Source organism: Natator depressus, chromosome 1 (genome assembly GCF_965152275.1).
Source record: "Natator depressus isolate rNatDep1 chromosome 1, rNatDep2.hap1, whole genome shotgun sequence".
Lineage (NCBI taxonomy): Eukaryota > Metazoa > Chordata > Testudines > Cheloniidae > Natator > Natator depressus.
The window spans coordinates 300,466,117-300,483,569 of NC_134234.1; the positions used below are offsets into that span (position 1 = coordinate 300,466,117).

At 40.2% G+C, this 17,453-nt stretch overlaps 1 long non-coding RNA gene across 2 annotated transcripts in view; it reads right to left on the reverse strand.

Annotated features, from left to right (window-relative positions):
* Positions 1-4,485: 4,485 nt before the first annotated feature.
* Positions 4,486-17,453, reverse strand: part of LOC141986959 (uncharacterized) — a 72,116-nt gene continuing 59,148 nt past the window's right edge. The window contains exon 3 of one of the 2 annotated variants that reach the window (XR_012639410.1): positions 4,486-4,681. This is a non-coding gene — a long non-coding RNA (uncharacterized LOC141986959). Of the gene's footprint in view, positions 4,682-16,511; positions 16,580-17,453 lie in introns of those variants that run through there. The other variant, XR_012639411.1, reaches the window with a different exon arrangement.

Sequence of the window (17,453 nt, forward strand, 5' to 3'; positions counted from 1 at the left end):
GCATACATAACTTTGATCTGAATAATAATTATTAATTTATATAACAGCTTTCTGATTCTAAAAAAGTTACATATAGATAAGCAAGAGAAAAAATATCTCTGTTTGATAAGGTCTTGCAAACAGCACATTTTAAGGTTCTGTGCTCCAGGTCTGAATTAGCTAGCAAACAGTTCTGGCAAATGTCCAGTTTTAACATTTTTAAAAACATTTTTAGGCTGATAAATGCTTTGTCTTTCAGCAATTCAGCATATGCACTGTGTTGATATCTGCTGATAGTGCTGTACCATGTTTATTTTTGTTTCACTCCATTTCAGCCAAACATGGGCATTGAGGTGAATTCTTGTGAAAAGAAAACAAAGAATATTTTGGCAAACCAAAAGAAATTCTTCACATGTCACTTGGCCCTACGACCAGGAGGTGTGAAGTACGAGGCTGAAATGCTAGAGACATCAAATGCTTTAAAAGCTAGCACTTGAATGTTTAAAAAATAGACTGTCAGCTGAAATTTTCAATGTGCAAGAGACAGAGGAAGGGCTCAAAGGTGTTTAAAAAGGGCTGCTGGCTGGACTTGAATCAGGAGCAGTAATACTGACAAATTCATTGGTGCTGATGGTGGGAGGCGGTGGTATTGTAAGTGATTGAGGCACTGAAGATGATAGCACAAGAGTTGCAGCCATTGTCATTAATGGTTGTGGGAGGGGTAGGGGTGTCAGCATTGTTAGCAGCATTATTTCTGGTGAAGGAGTTTATGCTTCTGTCAGAGTGCAACCTTCACGTTCCTGTTAAACAGAGCATTCTGTAGGTTGTTTAGAGGGATTGGGGGGAATTTCAGGTCTCATTTTTGCCATGTCTGCAGACACCACAGGCTTGGCTGTTCCTGTCCCTGGTTCCCAAATGGGGAATAACAAAGCAACCTGGAAGCTATGATTTTGGCTGTTGTTCAAATGCCTCTTTTCTGGCTCTTACATAAAAAGATTGTGTTTATTTTGTTTGTAGCAAAAGATGCCACAGAAATGCACCCAGATACACCCTCCTCCCTGTCCCCTACTTTAATCTTGATTAGACACCCCATCAGTGAAAGGATGGAGGCAGCACACTGATCTTGCAGTAGAGCTTGGATAAATTCAGTGCCTTGCATGGTGACATGTTTCAGAGGGGTTGCCGTGTTAGTCTCTATCAGCAAAAACAACGAGGAGTACTTGTGGCACCTTAGAGACTAACAAATTTATTTGGGCATAAGCTTTCGTGGACTATAACCCACTTCATCAGATGCATGGATTGAAAAATACAGTAGGCTGGTATAAATATACAGCACGTGAAAAGATGGGAGTTGCCTTACCAAGTGAGGGGTCAGTGCTAATGAGGCCAATTCAGTCAGAGTGGGTGTGGCCCATTCCCAACAGTTGACAAGAAGGGGTGAATATCAAGAGAGCCACTCCCAGTCTTTATTCAGGCCTAAATATAACACAGTTCTGTACTTTAAAATATATATAATCCTTTCATTTTCTCTCAGAGCTTATTTCTCAATCTCTTTAGTGTTGCCATAATAGGTATGTATGTATGTATATCATCTGGATTTTTCAGAGCTTGAGAAGAATGGCAGCATCTCAGTTCTTTGCCAAACATTTCTGAGCCTTGGCAGCTAACAAGAGTCTGGGCATTTTTACAGCTTGCAGGATTCCAGTCCTTTGGGTAATAGTTGACTGGTCTCTTCCGTTCCTGGTTAGACAGGAAATCTGTATCCTGTATCCAAATCTGTATCCTGTATCGGGACTGAGCCTTCACAGCAGACACATCTCTTGATCTTGCATCAATCAACTTCTGAGTCCAAAGAGCTGTCTTTCATTCCTGTAATTGCAGCCTTTCCCTGAGAGCTCTGATTGGCCACTCTCAAATGGTGAGTATGTGTAGAAACTGCAAGACTGCTTGCCCTCAGTGAAAACTTCTTCGCTTCAGAAAGAATTAGTGACCATGTCTAGTAACTGCCACATTCTGCTTCTGGATGTTTCTAAGTCGTTCTAGCTCACTGCACAGTATATTCAAACTAAAATCCATGTCTCCTCACTGCTTCCCTCCTATTCTTTGGATTTAAAATAGGGCTGTCAAGCAATTAAAAAAATTATTTGTTATTAATCACGTGATTAAAAATTGAATTGCTATTAATCGTGCGATTAATCGCACTGTTAAACAATAATAGAATACCATTTATTTAAATATTTTTGGATGTTTTCTACATTTTAAAATATATTTATTTCAATTATAACCCAGACTATAAAGTGTACAATGCTCACTTTGTATTTATTTTTATTACAAATATTTGCTCTGTAAAAAACAAAAGAAATTGCATTTTTCAATTCACCTAATACAGGTACTGTAGTGCAATCTCTTTATCATGAAAGTTGAACTTACAAATGTAGAATTATGTACAAAAAATAACTGCATTTAAAAATAAAACAATGTAAAACTGTAGAGCCTACAAGTCCACTCAGTCCTATTTCTTCTTCAGCCAATCACTCAGACAAACAAGTTTGTTTACATTTGCAGGAAATAATGCTGCCCACTTCTTGTTCAGAATAGGTGTTCTCATTTCACTGTTGTAGCCGGTGTTGCAAGATATTTACATGCCAGATGCACTAAAGATCCATATGTCCCTTCATGCTTCAGTCACCATTCCAGAGGACATGCATCCATGCTGATGACAGGTTCTGCTTGATAACAATCCAAAGCAGTGTGGACCGACACATGTTCATTTTCATCATCTGCGTCAGGTGCCACTAGGAGAAGGTTGATTTTCTTTTTTTGGTGGTTCTGGTTCTGTAGTTTCTGCATCGGAGTGTTGCTCTTTTAAGACTTCTGAAAGCACATGCTCCACACCTCGTCCCTTTCAGATTTTGGAAGACACTTCAGATTCTTTAATTTTGGGTCACATGCTGTAGCTATCTTAAGAAATCTCACATACAATTCTCCCCCAGGAGTTCTGTCAGAAATTTAATTAACATATTATTTTTGACAAGAGTCATCAGCATGGAAGCGTGTTCTCTGGAACAATGGCCGAAGCATGAAGAGGCATATGAATCGTTAGCACATCTGGCATATAAATATCTTGCGATGCCAGCTACAACAATACCATGCAACACCTGTTCTCAATTTCTGGTGACATTGTAAATAAGAAGTGGGCAGAATTATCTCCCGTAAATGTAAACAAACATGTTTGTCTCGGTAATTGGCTGAATGAGGAGTAGGACTGAGTGGACTTGTGGGCTCTAAAGTTTTGCATTGTTTTGTTTTTGAGTGCAGTTATGTCACAAAAAACCCCTACATTTGTAAGTTGCACTTTCATGATAAAGAGAGTGCACTACAGTACTTTGTCTGAGGTGAATTGAAAAATACTGTTTCTTTTATCACTTTTACAGTGCAAATATTTGTAATAAAAATAATAATATAAAGTGAGCACTGTACACTTTGTATTCTGTGTTGTAATTCAAATCAATATATTTGAAAATATAGAAAAACATCCAAAAATATTTAATAAATTTCAGTTGGTATTCTGTTGTTACAATGTGATTAAAACTGCAATTAATCGTGATTCATTTTTTGAGTTAATTGCGTGAGTTAACTGTGATTAATCGACAGCCCTAATTGAAAAATCAAATGCTGCTGTATAAATCATGCAAGTTACACTTGGTTGGGGTTTTTTTTGTTTGTTTGTTTTTAACTGTGGTGAAGGATGCTTTACTGAGAACGTAGTGTTTACAGATTTATAGGAAACCCAGTTATGTACAGTTCAGTATTTCAAGATTTGGAGTATTGCTATTGGCTCCCAAAATGTGTCGAAGTCACAATGCCAGTACTACAGATAACAAAAGGGTTTGACTGAGGTGTTGTCTACGCTGGGTTTTAGCCACTGGTTTGGCTGCACCACTGAAAACCTCTTGTTCAAACATGCTATACACCTGTGCAGTCTGTGAAGTGCAGACCTTCCTGGTCTCCTCTCACACAGCCTCCAGCATGCAAGTTACTCCACATTTAGTATATGAGTGCTGTACCCAGCCACTCTTGAATTAGACTGCAGAGCAACACCAGCAAATTTACAGTCCCAGATTTTCTCCAGAAATGTATGTCTTGTACTTCCCCCTTCTCTCTTGGACAATACAAGCTCATATAAATCCATCATTTTAGCAATAGAAAATGATATGAACAAATCCAGTTATCCCAAATGGAGTTTCCCAGACACTTCAATCCAAGCATACTGGTTTAGATAAAACAAGTTTATTAACTACAAAGGATAGATTTTAAGTGATTTCAAGTAATGAGGCATAAGTCAGAATTGGTTACAAGAAAATAAAAGTAAAACACAATTAATGCCTAACTTAACAAACTAAGTGAATTCAAAGCAAAGGTCTGTCTCACCGCATGTTCCAGCAGTCGTATTGACTGAATTCCTTTCTGTCAGGATCCTTCTCACACTCCAGTGCTGTTTCCTTTATTCTTCAATTCTTGTTGATGCCATGAGTAGAGAGAAAGGGAGGAATCATTTGGGTGTCTGCTCCCCTTTTTTATAGACCTTTCTCTTCTTTGAGAATCCTTGCCGGCTGAGGTTCAGGAGATGGAAAGTCTGTGTGGACAGGATCTCCCAGCTATTTCTTTGTCACAATGTAGATTTTCACCGACATCCTCTTTCCTGCCAAAGAATGGACACTTAACCAGGCAATAGTCCATTTGATTTTGTTGACACCTGGCTGAGGCATTGGCTAACCTTTTGTCTCTGGGGAACTGGTTTGTGGCTGCTCCCCCCAGACTTGGGACATGTCTAGTAATATCATACAGAGGCATTCTATAACTTTACATGCAATTCTTCCACATATATTTTGTCAGGATAATAATGATCAGCAAATTATGAGTTTTCATATGGATACCTCAGAAGGCATACTTTGTACAAAATTTATCCTAGTCTTGTAAAAGAGGTGAACATAGGGGTACAGACTGTCACACTAGGGTAATAAGCACTGGTACAAATCATGTTCCACTGATGTAAATCATGTCTGTGTTGTGGTTTTGCACCAATGCAATTGTAGGGGTTTGCACTAAAACTAAAAGAACACAGTGTAGATAAGGCTTAAGTAATTTATTTAGTTCCACATAGAGTTACTGTGTGTGATGTGTGGTACTTTTTGAAAGAGGCCCAGACGAGCTGAAACACTGAGCTTTGTTCTCTTTGTGGCTACTTTATCAATAAATAAATGCTTTAAACCAGTGTTTCATAAAATTATGGATGACTGGTCCAGGGTGGGCATTTGGGAGAAGACAGGAGAAGAGTGGTGTTGGACTCTGGATCCAGTCAGACTTCCCACTGCAAAAGGGTAATGTGAATAAAGTGAGTGGCACCTTCTTGAAAGCTACCTTATATTTCATCTCCTCCAGTGGTCCCTAATCACAGGAGCAGCTCATGTGTTCAGGCTCAGGAAGCAGTTCGCTGGCCCAAGCTTGTATCTCTGTTCTCACAACAGCTGCAAGAGCATATGTCCTAGTCCCATAAGCTCACCAATGGGTGTCTCCCACGTAGCCACTTTCTGAGTCATGTGAAAATCATGGGGAGCAATCAGGATTGGTGCTAAAAGCAAACAGAAAAAAATAAACAAGAAAGAAGAAGAGAAGAAGGAAGTAAAAGGAAGACAGAAAAGTGTATGGGGGTATGGTGGGTGGAGGAGTGGGGAGATAGCAGATAGAAAAGAATGGAGATGTGGCATCTGTAGTGGGGTATAATAAGAGGATCGCAGGGGAGAAAGAGAAAAACAGGTATGTACAGTCTCAGCTATCAATCTATTGAAAGAGTGACTCCGACCGCGAGAAAGACTGGGCATCACTGCCTTATATAAGGCCAATATAATTGTCGTAATTAAGTTTACCCTTTAATGTGTTTCCTTTTTTTAACATTTCAGGATTCAATTTTTTTCTTTTTGGTGTGATTCTTGAATCACCTCATGCCCAGAGCAAGGCAATCAGTGCCAGTCCCCAAAGCATTTAGATTGTTATTTAAAAACAAACATGAAAACCTCTCATTTTGCTTCATTTCTACAATTTAGTCACTTTTTGAGGCTCTTATTGCCCACCTGGTCATTCCCCCACACCTATCTGATCCCCTCTTCTCTGCTGTTCTTTTAGAATGCAGACCGCTCACATTTTGTGGTGATTGGGTGTTCTGTTTTGCTCAGAGAAGCTCAGACTGATGAATACCAATTACATGCAGTCAATGCAGAAACCCTTCTGAGCAAACTTCCTAAAAATCCCCATGTAAACATTGTATAAGTTATTCATGAATAGATCCCTAAGTCCCATGTCCTTCCCTCTGCATGTAAAAAAAAAAAGTGTGTGTGTGGTGGGGGTATGTGACACAGATTCATTTCAGAAGCGCTGCAGCCTTCAGGCTATTCCAATTCCTCTCATTGGACCTTTAGGAGGCAAAGCCAATGTCACAAAGAAAATACATCGTAAGTTACAGAGCCCTGAGAAGTCATCATGGCATGTAGACTGTTGGCTCTTTTCATACTCGTGCTGGCCATACACTCTCGCACCTGTACAGACCTAGCTCTCGGGTAGCCATGGAGTGGATGGTGGCAGCTATGAGATGTGCTACCACTTAGCTACCCATCCCTCATGTTTCGTGGGTTTTCTGGAATTTTTCTATGCTTCACACTGGCCAGCAGAGAGGGAACATATGCTGCAATGCTTTATCACGGGGGAGGGAGGCTGTCTCAGAGTATCTCCAGGTTTTTTCAGAGTGGTGGAACATCTGTCAGACTTCAAAAAAGTAGGACTCAGAGGAGCACCTGAGACTTTTGTGACCAGCTCAAATTAAAAAATGCAAACACCTGTTCATCTTCTCCACAGGAGTCACAGCTGTCTTTGTCCAGAATTTATTTAGTATAAATTCAATTGTGAACAGATACACAGATAAATCTGAAAGATTAGCAAACACACAAGAAAAGGGACCAATTACAAGTGACCTTAAGGGAGATGGGGCGGGGGAGAGGTAAGTGGTTGACAGAAAGGTAGGGTGATTTGGTACTAAAAATGTAAAGTCTTACATCGAAGAAAATATATTAAACACAGTGGTGGAATGTAACAAAGTAGTCATTCCCATCACGTTAAAATGCATTTGTACTCATTTTATCTCCTTAATCCGGCGGTTCTCAAACTGTGGGTTGGGACCCTAAAGTAGGTTGCAGAGTAACAGCCGTGTTAGTCTGTATTCGTAAAAAGAAAAAAGAAAAGGAGTACTTGTGGCACCTTAGAGACTAACCAGTTTATTTGAGCATGAGCTTTCGTGAGAGCTGTAGCTCACGAAAGCTCATGCTCAAATAAACTGGTTAGTCTCTAAGGTGCCACAAGTACTCCTTTTCTTTTTTCTTTTTAAAGTAGGTTGCAATCCCATTTTAATGGGGTTGCTAGGGCTAGTGTTAGACTTGCTCAGGCCCAGGGCTGAAGCCGAAGTCGGAGCCCCCGCACTGCCTGGGGCTGAAGCCAAAGCCCAACAGTTCCAGCCCTGGACGGCGGGGCTTAGGTTACAGCCTCCTCATCCCATGCTGAAGCCCTCAGGCTTTGGCTTCAGCCCCCAGGTGGAGGGGCTCGGGCTTGGGCTCAAGCTTTGGTCCCTCTTCTCGGGGTCGTGTAGTAAGTTTTGTTGTCAGAAGGGAATCGCGGTGCAATGAAGTTTGCGAACCGCTGGGACCACTGCAGGGCAGATGGCTGGGAGTCAATGTGGTTCAGAGGTTAATCTTGAGCTTTAGAAGGGATCTACAATATAAACGCTAACTGGACAGAAAAGGAAAAGATAGCTTCAAGTTTTCATATCATGATGTTAATTATTTTTACCCTCATAGTTAAAGTGGAGGGGAAACAATGACTCAAGGCATGAAATTTCCATCATGTTCAAAGGAGAAAATACATTGCAACACAGTATGTCCTTGATTAGCTTGGGACAGTATTATTGATGAAAATCATGGCTTACAGTTGGCCATCAATAGACTTGATTTTCAGTGGGTAAATGAATGTGGAAAGTTAAAAACCTGTGCTCAGAACTCCAGAGTAAGATTTGCTAGCCTTTGAAAGGCTTTTCGTGTATTCAATATACCTTCTGCCATGCTTACAATACCATTTTTCACATATATATGTTGTTATGCCATTTCACTGATCTGGGATTATTTCTCTTCTTTTATGATCTCTATGAAAAATTAGCAATACTTCACCTTGTAAAGCTACTTCATCACTGAGTGGACTTACAGAGACCCTCAAATTATTTGCTGTGGATCTTCCAGGCATAGCTTTGCCATAATTACACTGTGATGTCTCATTGGCTTGACCTGTGTCATGACATATAAACAACATCATCTGTGGCAAAGCAATGCCAGGGATACCGGTGTGGGTATACTGTGTTACTATCTCTTTAAAATTAGTTGTATAGTCACCAGAGGGCCTCCCTGTGGAAGGGGTCTCTCATCTAAATCAGGAACACTCGGAGTCTGCAGTCTCAGAGTCTGTAGAAGTCATCTTGTTATATAACTAATAAAGAAAATTGTAGTTTAAACTTTATATCCCTGGTGTCACTCTGCCTTCTGAAGTACAGAAGCTGCAATGTACTTACAAGTAAGATACTCATGACCAGAGGCAGATTTACCATGAAACAAACAGTGCGGTGGCATGGGGCCCCCAATCACAGGGGGCCCCCAAAATGCAGGACAACTCTCATCCCGACAACCTGCTCCTGAGTCCTGGCCGGCGGCACAGTGCTGCCTGCATTCTGTGGCCAGTGGCCCCATGCCGCTCCCGGAAGCGGCTAGCTGCTGGCACGTCTCTGTGTGCCCCTGGTTGGGGGAGGTGGCTCCTTGCACTGCCCCCACCCAGGCAGTGCATGGAGACCTGCTGCCCTCCTTCCCTCAAGGGGAGCGCAGAGACGTGCCAGCAGCAGCGCAGCGGGGTTAAGGCGGCTCCCTGCCGATGCTGCCTCCGTCCCTCCACGCCGCTCCCGGAAGCTGCCGGCATGTCCCTGCAGCCCCTGGGGGTGTGTGTCTCTGCACGTTGCCCCCACCCCGAGCACCAACTCCACAGCTCCCATTGGCCGGGAACTGCAGCCAATGGGAGCTGTGGGGGTGGCACCTGCAGGCAGAGGCATGCAGAGACCCTCTGCCCACCCCCGCTTAGGAGCTGGTGCCAGAGGCGTGTGAGTGCCAGTGGCTTTGGGAGCCATGCTGCCTGAGATAAGCACCGCCTCCCCGACCTCTGCTGCACCCCAATCCCCTGCCCCAGCCCAGAGCCTGCACCCTGCACCCAAACTTCCTCCCAGAGCCCACACCCCTCACCCGCTTCCACACCCCAAACCCCTGCCCCAGCCCAGAGGCTGACCCCCACACCCGCTCCCACACCCCAACCGCCTGCCCCAGCCCAGAGCCTGCACCATGCACCGAAACTCCCTCCCAGAGCCTGACCCCTACACCTGATCCTGCACCCCAATCCCCTGCCCCAATCAAGGTACCTCACTTTATTTTCATTTACTTCCTATTGGTTATAAAATAGAAGGAGGATGAAGGAAAAAAGAATGAAAAACGGGGGGGAGATAAGAGAGAATATTCTTTTTCTTGGCTGGGTCCCAAGGGGTGGGGGTGGGGGAGCGAAAATGAAGCTGTGCACAGGGCCCCACTAACTCTAAACCCGCCACTGCTTGTGACTGCCTGGCCATATTAGGAAGCACACGACCATCCTGCCTTGTGTATGTGGCTCTGTTTGATGTCATTTGGTGCAATATTTCCTCTCTTTCCCCCTCCTGGCTATAGTGATGAACAGAGCTATTCTAGTCCCTATGCTCAGCAGTCCTTAGGCATCACAGCGTAGCTTGTGATTAGCATTCCTTTCACACTGTCACTGATGAGGGAGAGGAGCTACAATCAGAGTAGAGGACTTCAAACAAGTAGTAAATGGGTCCCTGTAAGACAACATGTCGCTCTACAGTTTCAGCATGGGTATCACTAACATACCATCTTAAATAGCTGTAATGCTATTACAAATCTATAACAGGTGCACAAGTGCAGAACCATCAATACTATACCTTCACAATCACATTTTGAATGTAATTGTACAGTGAACATTTATTTTTTCATTAGTAGGGTAGGTTTTGCACTGGAGAAGACTCAGGCTCACCGTTAGTTTGTATTTCCTGTACTTCCTGTAAATTCACTTAGAAGGGCATTTTCTTTCAGGCAACATCATAATAAAAACACAAACCAACAAAAAATAAAGGATCAAGTGGCAAAATATCTTCAGCCATAGCTGAGGTTTAGCTAAGGAGGGTTATGATTTTGGTAGCCAAATAAACTGGTTCCTGAACACCACATTCAAGTTACGCATTGAACAACCCGCAAATGACTTCTCCATTAAGAAGCTATAGGGCTGCAATCCTACATTTTTTTCATAAAGGAAAACATAACAGCAATCTTTGCAATATTTCAGTGCTTGGGATATTTTGATAAAGGATGATGATGAGATGTTCTTGTTTCTTTAACGTTACTTTGATTAGCTTAAAATTATAAACTAATGTATACATGCATTATCAGACACAAAAACAAAAGAATGCTTGACCTAGACAAATTGGAAGATTGGGCCAAAAGAAATCTGATGAGGTTCAACAAGGACAAGTGCAGAGTCCTGCACTTAGGAAGGAAGAATCCCATGCACCACTACAAGCTGGGGACTGACTGACTGGCTAAGCAGCAGTTCTGCAGAAAAGGACCTGGGGATTACAGTGGACGAGAAGCTGGATATGAGTCAGCAGTGTGCCCTTGTTGCCAAGAAGGCCAACGGCATATTGGGCTGTATTAGTAGGAGCATTGCCAGCAGATCAAGGGAAGTGATTATTCCCCTCTATCCGGCACTGGTGAGGCCACACCTGGAGTATTGTATCCAGTTTTGGTCCCCCCACTACAGAAGAGATGTGGACAAATTGGAGAGAGTCCAGCAGAGGGCAACAAAAATTATTAGGGGGCTGGGGCACATGACTTATGAGGAGAGGCTGAGGGAACTGGGGTTATTTAGTCTGCAGAAGAGAAGAGTGAGGGGAGATTTGATAGCAGCCTTCAACTACCTGAAGGGTTCCAAAGAGGATGGAGCTAGGTTGTTCTCAGTGGTGGCAGACGACAGAACAAGAAGTAATGGTCTCAAGTTTCAGTGGGGGAGGTCTACATTGGATATTAGGAAAAACTATTTCACTAGGAGGGTGGTGAAGCACTGGAATGGGTTACCAGGGAGGTGGTGGAATCTCCATCCTCAGAGGTTTTTAAGGCGCGGCTTGACAAAGCCCTGGCTGGGATGATTTAGTTGGTGTTGGTCCTCCTCTGAGCAGGGGATTGGACTAGATGACCTCCTAAGCTCTCTTCCAACCCTAATATTCTATGAGTCTATGATGACTTTTCTTTTAGTATATATATACAGATAGAAGGCCTGATTCTCCACTGCATTTTGTAGTCATTTATATCTGTGCAAAGTGGGTGGAAAACACTACCAAATCAAAATCCTAGAGCATATCCAATGCTAACTGAAGTCAGTGGAAAGCCCTATACTGCCTAAATGTTGGGGCTGAAGGTTTTTGTGTTTTGGCACTTCAGAGTGTTTAGCATAATGAGTAACTGAAAACTGATGTTTCAGAGACTGTAGGAATTGGCTGATTTCTCTGTGTTGAGTATTACTTGACTTCTTCCCTATTTTAACAGAAAAACAACTGGATTCCCCTTTGGAGCCACTCTGATTTGCTGGAAGATGAACTATTTATTCACATGATGTGATAGAATTACATGCTGTTTTCTTCTACTAGTCAGAAAAAGAAACTTTAAAAATAATGGGAATTTTCTTATAGATAAAACTGGAGGCCCATCATAAATAGATTTGTACAATTGCATTAAACTATCTTACATTTTAATGTACACACTTTGGTGAAATTAATTTTTGGTAGTCTCTATTCCTGCAACCTTTTTGCTATGACTATTTTACATAATTTGATATCATTTGAAGTGACTAACAATGGCTGCTAATTGTAGGGGTAGAAACATGCAAATAAACAAAAGAACTTTCATAAGTGAAGGTTAGGATCCTATATCCAGTAGTGTGGGCGAAATTAATATTAGTTTAATAACCTATAAACTGTGGTAGAAAATGTAATTGTCCTACATTACATGGGTATTCCTTTAACTGCACAGTTTATTCAAATGTATAACCTAAATAATTGAGTATCTATGCATACAATAGAACATTGCCTCATATGCAAACACCATTTAATAGACAGTTATATCCAAACAGATGGATAAAAAAGATGCCTGAATGTAATTGGTTTTCTTTTGATTATTCCACAGATACAAATTTACTTAAACAATAAATCTGGACAGGGTAGGATTGATTGTCACACAAAATTCAGTTTGGTAAAGTGAAGCTGAGGGATTTATGAGGAATTTAGTGTGACTATTTTTAATCTACTGCTCACCTTGATAAGAACCAAGCTTTCATTTTTTGAGCAATATTTTGTTTATACTTTTTGTTAAATGCAATGATTGCTGAGTTTTCCACAGAACACAAACACTGCACACCAACATCCATGTGTGGCCAAGATATTAAAAAAATTAGTGCCTAAAGTTAGGCTCCTAAATCCTCATTTGGGGATTACTTAAGTGGCCTGATTTTCAAAAGAACTGAGCACCCATAAGCTCCCATTGAAACCACTTTTAAAAATCAGCAATCTAATTTAGATGCTGGTCTGCATTGTGCTGCTTGTTCTGTACAGTTGACCATTGCAGCCATGAGAAGGCCCCATTGAAGTAAATGGAGCTCTGCAGGTTCAGAGGGGTAAGCCTGTATGGTTCTCCATGTAGGAACGTAGGAGCTGAACTTTAGACTTAAGAACCTAACTTTCTGCACCTATATTTGAAAATCTTGGCCAGATACTGTATGTGAACATACATAGGTGTCTATATGCATATGAACAGGGTGTGATATTTTTGTATGAGGTGGACAAGTGGAGTACTGCTGAAGCCCGAACTAGTGAAGCTTTGAAACTCCTCAATTCCTATTGGTTTCAGAAGGCATAGAGAGTGCTGAGTACTTAGCAGGCTTGATCTCAATCAATTTTAAATAATTTAAGTTTACCGTGTCTGGTCAAATGTCCACATGACATTTTGTTAATAGTTTCTGTTGTTGCATCTCTTATTGCCGGTAATAAAAGGAGATCAATACATGTACATCTCATGGAATCTATTTTTGGCAATGAATGAGTGTCTTCCCTTTTCTTTTTCCGAACCCCCTTCTGTTTGACATAGGAAAGCTGTCGGGTTTTTTGAAATAAACTCTCTCAGAAAATCGAAATATGGCACTGCCACTGAGTGCTGCCAATTTGCTAATAAGATTTAGGAGCTTTCCACAGAGCTACTAGCAGTTGTTAAAATGTCTTTAGAAAATGTCTTCTTTGTTACTGAAGTTGCCGTACATACATATGGACATTTTTTTCTGAAAATATTCCAGGGATTTTATTACCATTAATCTTTTCTGAGGGTGTATATAATTTATCTCACAAGCCATCAGAATTCCCAGAGGGTAAATTACTCTAGAGGTCTCTGTGCCCTCATACTGTATCAAATTGACCTGCTTCTTGTTTGCCATTTTTGTGTACTACATTGCTTATTTAACAAGAAACAGAATGATTGTGATTCTGAGAAGGTCCTTTGATAGTAGTTTTGACACTCTGCCTGAATAATGACCCTCATTATGGAGCCCATGACAGGCTCTGAAAGTACTGATTTATGAATACATCACAGGTTCAGCATTAGAGCTCCCCCTACTCACTTACTCCTGATATAGGACTAGATATAGATAGAGCCCTTTGAAATTCAGTGAAGATGAGATAATTGCATGATTATGACCATTCAAATAACCTCTTTTTCTGATTTAACAAAGCTCTGTCATTTAATTTTGATTGTCTCACAAGTTTTTAAAAACCTCTGAAAAAATGTTTATTAGGAAAATCTATTTCATGTTGGGAGGGCAGCCATGTCTTAGAGGACAGTACGGTAGAAGTTACAAATACTTTTGGTTGCTAGAAATCTGACTCTTTCTATAGCAAACACTCATTAACAGATGATATGATAATAGCCTGTTAGAAGGAAGCTTAGCTAAGAGCTAAAAATCTGTGTCCTTGCTAAAACAAATTACAAGACACTTTGTAAACACATTTTTGTGAGGATTTTTGTTGATTTATTGTTTCCTCCATAGCAGTTATTTAAATAAATGTAGCTAATTTAGTTCGTTTGCCGCACTGTATAATTTTGTTCTTTGTGTGAAGGGGTTATATGTAAAAGCCTGAAGGAATCACATCCCCATTAATCTTTTTACAAGTACAATAAATAAATAAAGAGACATGGTTTAATTTTGCCAGTTGGAAGATTTAAATAGGCAGTGGTGGTAAAAGTCTCCTTTTTTCTTTTCTTTTTTTTTCCTTCCCTACTCTTAAAGCCATGGAAAATACACTTGACTTCCTTTCTGGTGTATCAGTTCTTAATAACAAAATGCTGACATATAAGTAAATGTGTACATAAATTTATGTAGTTTACTAAGCATCTAGAAACAGATTTTTGCTACAGCTTACCCCTTAAGACATTTCTTCCCACATGCATGTGGGAAATGGTATTCTTTATTATTTCTTTCCTAAAACTGCTGTGTACCATTTCTGTACACAACTGCACAGCTGTTGTGAGTCATCCCATAGGTGGCGCCATTTCAGTTGTGGTAAAGTGGTCTTCATATATTGTTCAATTACCAGTTAGGCACAGCTCTCATTAGGGGCAGCAAGGAGACAAACTGCCTAGAGGATGCACCTTCTGCTGGGCATTCAGAAGCTGTGTAGCTGCTACAACCTCCCTTTGTGACATCCAGAGGATCCCGATGGCCCAAGCACTCCTATGGGCCAAAAGTGCCATGGAATCTTGAATGACACCAATTGCTGAAGACTTTTATGTTTATATTTCACCTGAGAGAGGCCCCTTTCTTCAATATTGTCTTAGAATGAAGAGTGCCACTGACTGAATCACCAGCACCATTTCCTGTGGTACCTCGGCATTCCTTGGAGATCTCATAGCCAGCCCTGCTTAGATTGTTTAAGTTAATAGAGTCATTGGCTCACAGTACATAGTAGTGTAGCTACATTATTACATAATTAAAATGTAGTTGATGATTTTAATGTCAGTCTCATTGCCAGATTCTGTTCTTGAGATGGAGATAGGTCCATAGTAAAATTCCCATTCTATTTCATTTTTCCTTGCTCACTCTGCCCTCCCTATCCATGAGTGACTATGGGGATTAAAATTGCTTCCAAGGTATTTTCTTTAGTTAATTGTAAATTATGTCTCGGAATGATAAGGGACGTCAGTGTTACAGACAGCTCAGTCAATTAGAGGATATTAAGATGGTTTTTGAAATTTATAATCAAAATGATCCACTTTTGTTTGTGTTTTGATTTCACTGCTATGGCCACCAAAAGAAATCTTTCATAATCTGTATCTCTCAGAGCTATAGATTTCTGTATTGTTAATTTGGTGGAATTTAGGCACCAGGAAGTCTAATGATGGAGTAACATAAAATATATTTGCAGCTTCTGCAATGCAGGTGTGTTGAGTGAGACATATCTGTGAAAACTTTTTTTTTTTTTTTTTTTTACTTTGAATACCCCTTTCATAAAGATACTAAAGATGACTGTTTGCTTTGTTGCTTTCCTGCTTGGGAACACTAATACCAGAATAGTACTGTACTTTTATAAAAGTATTTCAGAGTATAACAAAACCTTCTAGACTTTAATAACTATACATGACTGATCTGTCCTCTCTGGCAAGGTTAACTGTTTCTCCCAAGGAGTTAAGTGGCATATAAACTATTGTTCACACCATTTGTGCTAACAGCCTAGCATGACCTCAAATACTGTAGTGGTCATACAAGCTATCCTGTGCAATACATTTATCAACAAAGGTAAAAGGACCACAGGGGCAGAGCTGACTTTAAGTGTATTAGGGATCTATAAGGATAAATGCCTAACCTTATTCCACAGCAAAAAGTAATTACTGAACCATTGTTTCTATAGTGTTAATATTTTTTCATGGTTCTTTAGAAATATAAGCTATTTAGCTCTTGGTTTGACATCTGTACTGCATTATATTTTATACAATGCATCTTGACTAAAGTGTAGAGCTATCAAATAACCGTGAGATCATTTTACTTTTACAAGAAATCATCAAGAGAAATAAAGTATAGAAAAGGGAACAGTTTAAATTCAGTAGTTATTTTTTAATATATTTAAATGATCTAATTAACAATAGGCTAAACAGCAGAATTTTATGGCTTTATTCTTTTAAGATTGCATACCCCATTTACAGTGTGTATAATATCACATACTTATTCACATATTTTTTCAATTTTTTAAAGCAATCCATTAGCTCTTTTCCTTTTTAGGTCTGACTGGCTCCCAATCCTTAGACTTCTCCATCCACAGCAATGAGTGCACTACCTGAAAAGAAGGATCAGCTTCAGGAAGGGATGGCCACATTGGTAATATTAGAGATATTCAAACTCAAGTTAGGGGAAAACAAACTTATCTAAATTCCTCAAATGGAAATAACATTCAAGAAGTCTGCCTCAGGACAGCCCTGTTATAGGTACTTACAATTTGCAGGGTATCTGGCTGTAGAATTATCCTTATAGTCATGAATAATGAATAATTATCAGAGCCATCCCACAAATTTGGCACACACAAATGCCACAAAGGTGTTAGTACCAAATGTCTTACTCAGGGAAGATGAGCAATTAAGTGGATAAAATACCAATAACAATTAAAAGAGGAACCTGGCTGTTAGGGGATGAAGTCAGATTAGTCCATCTTGGTTTGTGGAAAATCAAAGAAAACTGTTAATATCAAAGGAATATAGAAATTCTCACAGTCCATCTAGTCCGCTATCCCATTTCCAAGATTGGCCAGTACTACATGCTTTTAAGGAGAAAGGTGCAAGAAACCACTTAATGAACAATTATTATGCAACTTTCCTATGGGAGAAGTTTCTTCCTAAACCCAGGCAGCTGTCTGGTTTATGTCTTAATACATGAAGTTTTATATTCTATAGAATGTTTTGTCCTGTCTACTGTAACTATGGGAGTTGGTATTATAAATGTTTACTTCTGTTTTGAATCCTGGTAAGCTGCAATAATATCTCACGGCAATGAGTTCCACTGGTTAAGTACAGGCTATGAAAAATAAGTATTTCTTTTTATTATTTTCAAATGTCTTGCTTGTTAATTTCATTGGAGTCTCTTTGTTCTAATGTCGTGAGAAAGGGTAAATAGGACTTCCAAATATATATTCTATATATCGTATATTATTTTATATC